The sequence below is a fragment of the Geospiza fortis genome, unplaced genomic scaffold (assembly GCF_000277835.1).
Source record: "Geospiza fortis unplaced genomic scaffold, GeoFor_1.0 scaffold66, whole genome shotgun sequence".
Classification (NCBI taxonomy): domain Eukaryota; kingdom Metazoa; phylum Chordata; class Aves; order Passeriformes; family Thraupidae; genus Geospiza; species Geospiza fortis.
Genome location: NW_005054312.1, coordinates 1,111,430 through 1,121,391, shown reverse-complemented (window position 1 = coordinate 1,121,391; position 9,962 = coordinate 1,111,430). Strand labels below are relative to the sequence as shown.

Here is a 9,962-nt window from a genome sequence, read left to right as displayed (position 1 = left end):
CTGGGCCAGCGGCTCTGCACCAGAACGATGCAGCGGGGGCGAAAGGGGGCCTGCCTAGTGGAAGTTTGGCCAAATGAGCCCCTTGGGCTTTGGCCTAGGAGAGCCTACCTCTTCCCTGGGACTGGTGAAATGGTCAAGGAGACTGCAGCTCTGCGAGGCACTGCAGAGGTGGAGGTGGCCGGAGGGGCACAAGGAGCATGAGAATGGGCTTGCAGTCCAGAGTTCTGTGGCTTTCAGGTGTCTGGGGGCAAAGGAGGAGGTCATGCCTCTCCTTTTCCCTTGGGGCCTAGGCACTCCTGTTGCCTATTCTGCAACAGAAATCATAGAGAAAATATAACATAATGTTTCTTCAGATCATCTGTGAAGCACTTACTGTGGCCTTGCACATCATAGAAAGGGAATAATGGATGTGCCTGTGTGTTGACACAGAATCCTGAGCCACGAGGTATTGGCCAGACAGAACTGCAGGCTGTGTGACAGTAGGGGACAATGTGTGTGTGCTGTCCTTCACACCTGGGACAGCAAGCTGTCCTGTTTTAGAAATACCCGGGATTTTCTTCTATGCCTAATGTAGCCTTTGCTTCCAACAGTTTTGACAGGTCTGCCATTTACGTCATATGATCCATGTGCGGTTCATGGAAATGAGTGAACTTTCTTCATAATATGGAGTTAAATATGAATGTACATGCTCCTAGGAATGCAGAGAGCAGCCTTGAAACAGGCTTAGAGAAGAGAAAATTGAAAACAGAAGTGAAAGCAGTCCTGGAACACTGCTATGTGCAGTTAGTCTGCTTAAAGCTTTTGTTAGCAGGTCCCATGGCTCATCAACAGTCACAAAATCCAGTAGCCTATGTGAAAGGCTAAAAATCCACAAAGCCTATGTGAAGCTGCAGGATCCTTAGCTGAAAACCAAACAGCAGTTGAAACTACCTATAATTGAAGATTGGCTTTGCAGCTCAGGTTGAAAAAACTGTCATTCATGGGTGAAAATTAGGGTTTTCTCCTGTTTGATTGCTTTTTAAACACCTGCGACACAGTTCACTGTGAAGAGCTGTGGCTGGATCCAGGATACAGCTGGTGTTCCAGCAGTAGAGCACAATGTAATTACAGCCCTGCAGATGATCAATAGATATTTAATGCTGGAAGGGATTTTTAATTTATTTGGTCTAGGACCAGGAGCTACTGAAGGCTTTCCAATGTATTAAGTCCACCATAAAAACATCTAAGCCATTTGCAGAAAGAAAGCGCTTGATCTCTCTGCTAAGCACTATCTGTATCTTCCTTCTTTCATCCTGTTCTCAGTTCTTCTTCTGTTCCAACACAAACATTTGCACATTTGAGTCTATATCTCAAACGCCTGTGATATCTTAACACTGCAGTCCTACAATGTTGGTGTTTCCTCATGCCTTCCCCTTCACCATGTAAATAGTCCTTTTGCACCTGGGCCTGCAATTGCATGTTAATACCAATACCCTGTATTGGTATTGGTATTAAATGGGCATTTAATGGGCTCCTCTTTTAAGCCATGTCATTTATGGATTTCACTTCAATCAAATGCATGGACCTGAATGGTAACAACGACTGAAAACTGCCTTTATTGGGTATTAAGTCAATACAACCTGAGCTAGTAACAGAGAATGTCTGAACAGAGAGTGTCTGAAGTCTGTTTTTATTTTTGAATGAAGGACATGCAAAGGTGCAGCTGCAGAGCAGGAAGGAGAGCAGCAGTTCAGTTACCTGCCTCTGCCCTTGTCCTCTTGTGCCAAGGACCACATAGGTTTCCTGCTGGCTTTGCTGAATGTCAGAGCAAACCCTCAGATTACCTGACAGTGTTCTGATTTGGCTTTTTTTCTAATGAAACATTAATTGCTTAAGCTGAATGACGTGGAACAGATGTGCTTTTGTTATTAGTGTAGGATTCTACCATTCTACAAACTCTTGTGAAGAGGAATCAAGATCTTTTAGGGGAGAGTATGCAAAGGATTCCTTTTCCCAAATGTTTCAGCAGTTATTGCTGAAGATTGATTCTCTGGAGATACTTGCCTTTGCTTTCCTCTCTGAAATAGCAGAACCTGCTGCTCTGTACTGCCCTGGTTAAATAGTAGGCTGGCTGCTTTTCTTGTTACTGTGACAGCCTGTACCTACACCGAAGAGTTGATAGTGACTTTTCTTAATTTCTGCCAATTTATAACTCAGTTGGGAAATGGTCTTAAATATTAAAATCTTTAAAACTTAGTTGGAAATCAAGAGGGTATTTTTCAGGAAAACAAAGCTAGTGAGCAGAAACATCATTTTTTGTTTCCAAAGCCAAGTAATCACTGAAGAAAGCTGAAAGCAGCAGTCACTTGACATTTTGAAATATGTATTTGTCTTGTTTGTACTGGCAAAGTCAAACAGCAGTTGTCTATGCCTGTTTTTATCTTCTCTTCTATATTTAAAAAGTTAAATCGGGTATGACATAATGTAATCAGTTAAGGTATTTAAATAAAAGGGGAAACTTCATGGGTCAATGTTCCTGAAACCCACGGTCATTGGCTTTCTGATGGATATTTTACAGAAAAGAGTGGCCACTTAAAACTGCCTCATTTTCCTCGTGTTGCCATTGCAAAACACAACAGGGGCTAATTTGTGAAGTGCTACTTGTGGTCACAACAATGCCAAAGGGAGGCTATGAGTTAAGAAACCATACATAGTGCTTGTGTGCAGGCTACGGTTTTACAGGCTTTCAGGTCAAAAGGGTAGCTGGGACCTTTCCTCTTCAGCGTGCCCTTGGAGACACACCTTCTGCTTGGGGCATTGACTCCATTTAGTTATCCATCTTTTTTATCCTTTTCCCCCAACATTTCTTTTATTTGTCAAGGCTTATTTCATGGCATTGAAATCACCAGGCATACAGCCCTTACTAGCAGACCAGTTAGCTTTAAATTGTCCCCATCCATGGGCTGAGTTGTACCCAGGTGGATGAGAGGTTAAGCAAAAGCTGCTGAGACATTGTTGTCATCAATTTCCAGAGAGGGGCTATTTCCTTGTAAAACTCCTCCTTCAAAAGCTGCCCAGGGCACTCACATGGCAGACACTGTCCAGAGAAGGGTAGGAAATGAGTGAGACAGGATTCCTAGGAAAACTCTCTTTCTTCTCCTCAGATCTTCCAAACCTCATGCAAAAACCTGCTCAGCTAATCCCCTGAATGATAGGTGCTGGTTAGCCTGGTGGAAGGCTGTCACCATCCCAAGTGAGTATGATTGCCCAAACAGTTATCTTTTTAAGGCTCAGTGCATATTCCCCCTCTTGAACGAAAGTCTAATAGGACAGGCCCCTCTCTTCCCTTCCTGCCCTTGGTCTATTCAGCACACATAAATCAAAGAGTGTTCCTCAATCCTTGTTCCAAATGATTTTCCTCATAGAGACAAAGGGAAAAGTCCATCAGGAGTGGCAGTATTTTTCATGAACCTGCAGTTTCAGGCAGTATTTGCATTGCAGATTCTGTCATAAGAAAATCCAAGCTGAGCCATTGCATCTTTTTTCTTCTTTAGTTCTTTTTGTTGTCCCACTTTATCTTCTGATCACATGTCTGTTCTAGGTGCCTTGGAGTTGGCTGTCTTCTCTGCACTTCACATGAGAAACTGTCAAGGGTTTTTAAAAAATTAATAGGAAATACCAAATGAATGTGTCTGAGCTCTGAAGGGCAACCTGGTCTCCAACTGTATGGGCCACTACAGGCAGAGTCTTCTGCTTCTCTGCTGAGCATGAAGTGAATTGGTCCTTCAGGCTGACTTTTCCAACCCCTCCAGCAGGGGAATTTTCTCAATGAAGTGCTGGACTGTAGCAACTGTGGAGCTCGTGGGGTTCTGCTGCTGGAGGGTTACATGGACAATTTATGCAAATGGCTGTTAAATGTTTAGATGTCACATCATGGGGAAGGGACAGACTTGATGACTTGGTGGTAGGTCCCCTTCAGACTTGGTTTCTAATGCTGTTTGTTTAGGTGGACAGACAGTCACTTGATACTGGTGGAAAGGCAATGGGTCTGCACACTTTTTGGAAGCCCCAGCTCCTTGTTCTCCCTTTCTCAATTCAGAGACCCCAGAGGATGATCTTCCCAAAGAAGGGAAGTGTGGATACCAAGGATGCTTTGCAATCAGCACAAGCCATTGCAAGAGTGAGGTAGGAGGTATCTTCTCCCTGGGAATGCAGCACTTTACTTCCTTTCATCTGTTTCTACAACTTGGAATAAAATAGCTCAGATCATGGCCAGCAAGGAGGCACTTTGTGGAAACAGAGAGTAAAAGGAGTAAAGTATCCCTAGGTAATCCACAGTGAGTAGGGCTTGTTTCTCCATGTGTCCTAACACATTGTCATGAATTGACACCAAAAGTAATGGCTGCTGAGCTGTCACCAGCCCTGTAATGCCCTTCAGTTGTTACAGTGACACTGTTGTGACACAGCAGATGAGGCTGTGTCTGAGTTTTCACAAGTTCTACTTTTTGGATAAAGTATGGTTAAGTAGTTAATTAGTTTTTAAGTTCTAATAATGGAAAATGTAGTTCACTTTCAGACTCCAATCATTCATTGCGCTCCTCAGAGCTTAAGACCTGTAAAGTTAAAAATAGCACATAGGGAAACTTTTTGAGGTCACAGTTGCTGTAACAGTTCTGTTAACTTCCCAAAACTCTACCGAGGCAGCTTCATTTCAGCAGCACTCTGCAGGGGAGCCAGCCCTGTGTTATAGAGAGAACGCTGCTGCAGTGGAGCTGGACAGGTCTCTGTCAGCAGCCCCACACAGGGGGAACAGGGCTTGAGGCTGCCTTTGACAGGCACCGATGCCAGCTTCTCCCTGAGCACTGGCTGCTCTGCCCACAGCACCTCTGCCCTGCAGTAAAAACAAGGAAGAAAAGTGCCTGAAACAGATGACGAGTGGGAAGGATGGACGAGCCCGGCTGCGCGTGGTACAGGGGGCTGGCAGCCTTCCCAGTGTGGAGTTCAAGTTGTGGAGCAGTGTCTGATGTAGCTGGCAGCCTCTCTCAAGGTGCCACGCACACCACTGGGGGAGGATGAGGGGGCTCACATCCCCTGAAATGTGTGAACTTTTGGCCTCTGTGGTTTTACATCAGGTGAATAATGCACAGAGAATCCCAACTCACAGCACTGTTCCCATAGAAATGGGGTATTACACTGAATCCCAGTTCAGCATTCAGCCACCAGAGGCCTGGGCCTCAGGGAAGATGGGCTGGAAACAGCCAGCAGCTGGTGAGAGCAGGGCAAGGTAGGAGCTGACAGCAAAGGGCAAGGAGCAGTCATGGAGGGTCCTGCTCCTGGCAAGGAAACCAAGGGTGGGTAGTTGAGGTGACTGGCAATGAGGAGTCTTAATAACGTGACATTACCAGGGAGGAGAGTGGGATCAGTCAGAAACTTCTGCAGGTCATGGCTTTGGGAGAGAAGTGATTTGTGGTGATGAATTTATGGCTGGAAGCCTTCTTCATACTTGTATGATTGATTGCCCTTAGGAGCTGGCCCAAGAGTTGTGGAGCACAACACACCCACGGGAACAAGCTGTGCCATCTCCTCCACCCTGCAGTGGGCAGAGGGAGCTCAGAGCACCATGGAGGCTGGGGTGGTAGCATCTGCCAGCATTAGAGTCCTGCCAGCATTAGGGTCCCTCTAAACACCAAAAATAAAGAGAACAGCTCCCTCATGGCTTTCTAGAGGTGAGGTGGCCAGGCAGAGGGTCCAGTACCTGGTAGAAGAGGAGTGTAGTGAGGGCATGTGCTGAAAGGGTGGGGATGACAGTCTGTCTTCAGGCCTGAGGTGTTCCATGGTTCTCTGCAGGGGACTGCCTGTCAGCAGGCCAGGGCAGGGAGCTAAACCCTCTGCTTCCCACCAGCTGGTACTCAGAGTGGCAGGGTGCAACAGCTCACATGAAGATGATGTACCTTCCTGGAGTGTGCTGCTGCAATTCTCATGTGAAATCACTTTATAAGTGCTATTTTTTCACTGTCTTCAGGAGGTGTAAGAAGGTGTGCTGACATCATGCCATAGGTCAAAGTCAAAGCAAGAAATAAAAGCCAGGTATCCTGGCTCTCAGGACCTCTTTTAACCATTAGGTTTTTAAATGAATTTTCAGTGAAGTTTTCTCCTGCTGTGCTGTCACATATTGCTGCAGAATGTGCTTGCAGAGAAGCAAGAAGGAGAGAGAAATTATATTTATAATGAAAACTTGTTTCACCCATAGAAGCATTAGCTGCTGGGATAGTCCCTTATCTCAGCTGGAGCACCATTATAAAAACCTGACACACTGAGGTCGCAGCTGTGTTCAGCAAGGTGCAGAGATGGGGAAACACTCCCCAAACCTGACAGAGCAGCTGAAGTCTGAGTAGTGGCTGGGTGTTGTTGTGAGGGATGCTCAGCTCAGCAGCGTAAGGGACTTGGCATGGCTGGAGCCTGAGCTGCAGCAGCCCAGCACCATGGGGCTGGCACTGCCTCTACTGAGCTGTGGCTGAAGGGCTCTGGCTGGGAAGTCACACATGGGAAGGGTGGAAGTTGACAGTTCAAATCACAGAGCCATGTTGTTCTGGTTTAGCTAGATAAAAGGATGGCCTTGCAAATAAGTGAGGATAAAAATAAAACACTATGATTCTGGGCAAACCTTCATTCACAGATCCCTTTGAAAGATTTACCCAGACTTCACAGGAGCTCAGATGAGTCCTGGATCATATTCCTCCTGAGGACTTGAGAGCTGTTTCTATATCCTTCATTTAAATCTCAAGGTGTTCCTTTAGACTGAGCAAGGATTAAAAGGGATTCATAATAATCAACTACTTTTCTCATTTATGACAGAGGCATTCAATGAATAAGCTGCAAACTAGAGAACTGGTGTGGAACTAACACCTCTCTGGCTTCTTCCTCACAAGGATGTCTTTACTGGCTCTCTGCTTTTTCCCTCAGAAAAATTGGTCTGTAGCTGTTGCCCAGCTTGGCTTCAGATCAGTCCCTCACTTCCCCATGTTGAGGCTGAGGGAAGGTTGGGCAGGACACAAGACCTGTGGCAGTGGTGAGAACACAGGACATGCTTCTCAAGGATGAGGAGAGCACCATGACCCTAGGAAGCTGAGAGCAAGAAGGAATGAGCTTCTGTACACTGCTGGACTGTGGCACTAAGATCCCCTGCTGCAGGCTGATGGTGTGCACAGCACAGGAGAGCACCCCTCTGCTGGGGCACAGCCAGCCTCCTCTCCCTGCTTGCTCCTCTCTCACCCCTGGGGAGCTGCGTCTGCTGTCTAAAGGTGGGAGCAAAGCAAACATTACAGGATTCCTGTTGAAGCCAGATGAGACTTTGTCAAGCACAGAGGCTGGCAGATAGCTACTCTCCCCTTCTCCCTTCCCTGCTGTCCCCATCCCTCAAGGGCTGAAGCAGTGGGAGCCAGTCCCACTGTCCCTTCTGTTTTCCCTTGGCTGGTGTCAATTTTCCCTTTATCTCAGCAAAGCCACTGAGTGGACACCAGTGCACCAGTCAGCAAGCTGCACCTGGCTGATCCCTGGGGCCGTGGTACTTTTGTGCTGCTGGCAGCATGCCAGGGGTGCAGGGAGCTGGGTCTGGCTTTCACAGGCTGGAGCACACTGCTGAGGATCTCTCCATACTGCAGCCACAGGATGAACAGATGGGTGGATGCTGCCATCAGCCCTTTTTTAGGATGTCCCTGCAGTGTGGGAGCAGGGGCAAGGGCACCTGCCTGGGCACTTCTGTGCAGCCTGGCCCAGTAGTGGGGAGGGAAGGGGCTGCCTAGGCATGAGACAGGCTGCAAAATACCCAGTGACACAGCCAGCTATGGCTCCTGTCATTCACTTGGCCTTAGTAATCCAACAGTGGCTGGGAACCACATCCCAGGAGCATTCTTGTGGTTGTGTGATGTTTTTATCAGTTAACTGATAAGTGTTGAGGCAAGCCATTTAGTTATACCTGTGAAATTTACCCCGTGTCAACTGGAACCCACCAACATTCCAGGCAGGGGAGTAGGTAATATGAGCTAAGTACAACAGGCTCTTAAAGCATAGAAAAAAGAACTGTTCTTGCTCTGAGGCAGCTTGAATCCCAGCTTTCCTTTCCTGATGAACTCATACCCAGCATTGGCATTACTGGGAAAAATCCTCTGCCTCCAAATATGTTTTTTTAATTGATACAGAGTCAAAAGCCAGTGCCAGCAACATCAGCAATTTGGGGGGGAAAGCAGTAATTTTGTTAGTGCAGCATTTTGGTGATCTCGTAAAAAGCTGCCACAAAAATAGCCCTGAGTTCTATTTTGTAAATCATGACCATTTTGTTGCTAGGATTCCTTGGCACTGAAGATGCAACTGCACAATTTTCCTTAGAGCAGAGTGAGGAAGCATCACTTATGGATGTGTTTAGGGCCAAATTATTCATGACAATCACATATGCATCCTTGTATTGTACTGAGTGGCTTTCTCATCCTGCTGTAATAAGCAGCATATATGTTGGCAGGGATCCAAATGGCTTCTCTTTCTTGGATTTCCTTTATTTCTGCCTGAAGAACTCAGATGTATCCTGCAGGACCTAATCCTGAATCTGACATTTTACAGTACTGTAGACTCCTTCTGTCCTGACCTCTGCTTTCTACCCCTTCAGATGCTGGCTTGAATTCATGAGGATGACTAGTGTGTGAAAGAGCAGACTGTCTTTGTATGATATTTCAGGGGCATCCTAGCATCTGAAATTCAGGTGGATCAGCAAGATTTGTGTCTTTTCATAGTTCTGACTTGTCCTGCCATAGGCTCTGCTGCGGAAAGGATTTAACGCTACCATTTTGTGCACCTGCCTACCCTGAGGTGTTCCCCCTGACAGCTCCCTCGATGGAAGGAGGAGATTATGTCTCCACAGGGATTTAAATCATGAGAAACCAGACAATGCCTGCTCACCACAGGAGGGCACTTGCCAACGCCTGAGCCAGTGACGCTACAAACACGTGGAGTGCATGATGCAGGTTCTTATTTTCAAACCTAGTAACAGCATTTCTGCTGCACACTGACATCATGCTCCTGCCTGCAGGAACTTCTTATTCTCGCAGGAGTTTCGTGGCAGATGAACAAATAGATGTGCAGCAACCCATTTATGTGTTCAAGGGCTGGAGGGAGATTATCTTTGATGCAAAATGAGGTTTTTTTGGTTGCCTTCTATCCCTTGTATTTCCCTTTCCGTGCTACTGGCTCAGCAGGAGCTGGGGGTAATGGGCTTCTTGCCGTTCAAGACGGATTGGCAGGAGGCATTTTGTTTCAGGCTCCCCAGGAGGGGATTGATGAGATGGCTGTTGTAATATCTCCCTTTCTCCTTACCAGGCCTTATTGCTGATACCCCATGTGGTGCCAGGATTTGGTCGCACGGTGGAGGAGCACTTCTGCCCACCATTACACCAAGGTCTGGATTAGCACAGCCTGTTGGGCTCCTTCTCACTGTACTAATGAGCATCTGACCTGGAAGTTCATTTAGCCCTGGAAAACAGTGAGAGGTTGCACTTCTCCTGCAATTGTCATCTCCCTGGTCACCCCAGACTTCTTAGGCTGGTCTTTCACCAGGACCAGCTAAGGAGCTGGAAGATGATAGCTGTACCCACATCTGCTGTGGCTGCTTGGGGACAGTGGATAGAAATCTCCTTGTTCTTGCATCATCCTTGTCCACTGCAGAAGTGGTGAAGCCCTTCTCAGCACTAGAGGCTGGTCCTGGTGTAAAGGCTCTCCTCAGTTTTGATTAATAGCACAGCCTAGGGCTTGTCTAGCAAGGACTCAGTGGTCCTCTCTGTGGTATATCCTGCCATCAGGAGGTGGAACATCCTCCCCTGCCCTGTCTTTACCAAGATTGAGGAGTCTGTCATAGTTAGAGACAAAATTCTGCTTTCATCCAGACTCTGGTCACCACCTGCCAAAGTGTATGACTTGTGGTTATTGATTACTCTTTC

General features: G+C 46.8%; 1 protein-coding gene across 1 annotated transcript in view; it reads left to right on the top strand.

Moving 5' to 3' along the window:
- Positions 1-9,367: 9,367 nt before the first annotated feature.
- The window catches only part of LOC102036462 (transmembrane protein 151B-like), a 12,574-nt gene continuing 11,979 nt past the window's right edge, over positions 9,368-9,962 (top strand). Inside the window, exon 1 of the mRNA XM_005419542.2 lies at positions 9,368-9,424. The gene's annotated coding sequence lies outside the window, so the exon portion shown is untranslated. The remainder of the gene's footprint in view (positions 9,425-9,962) is intronic.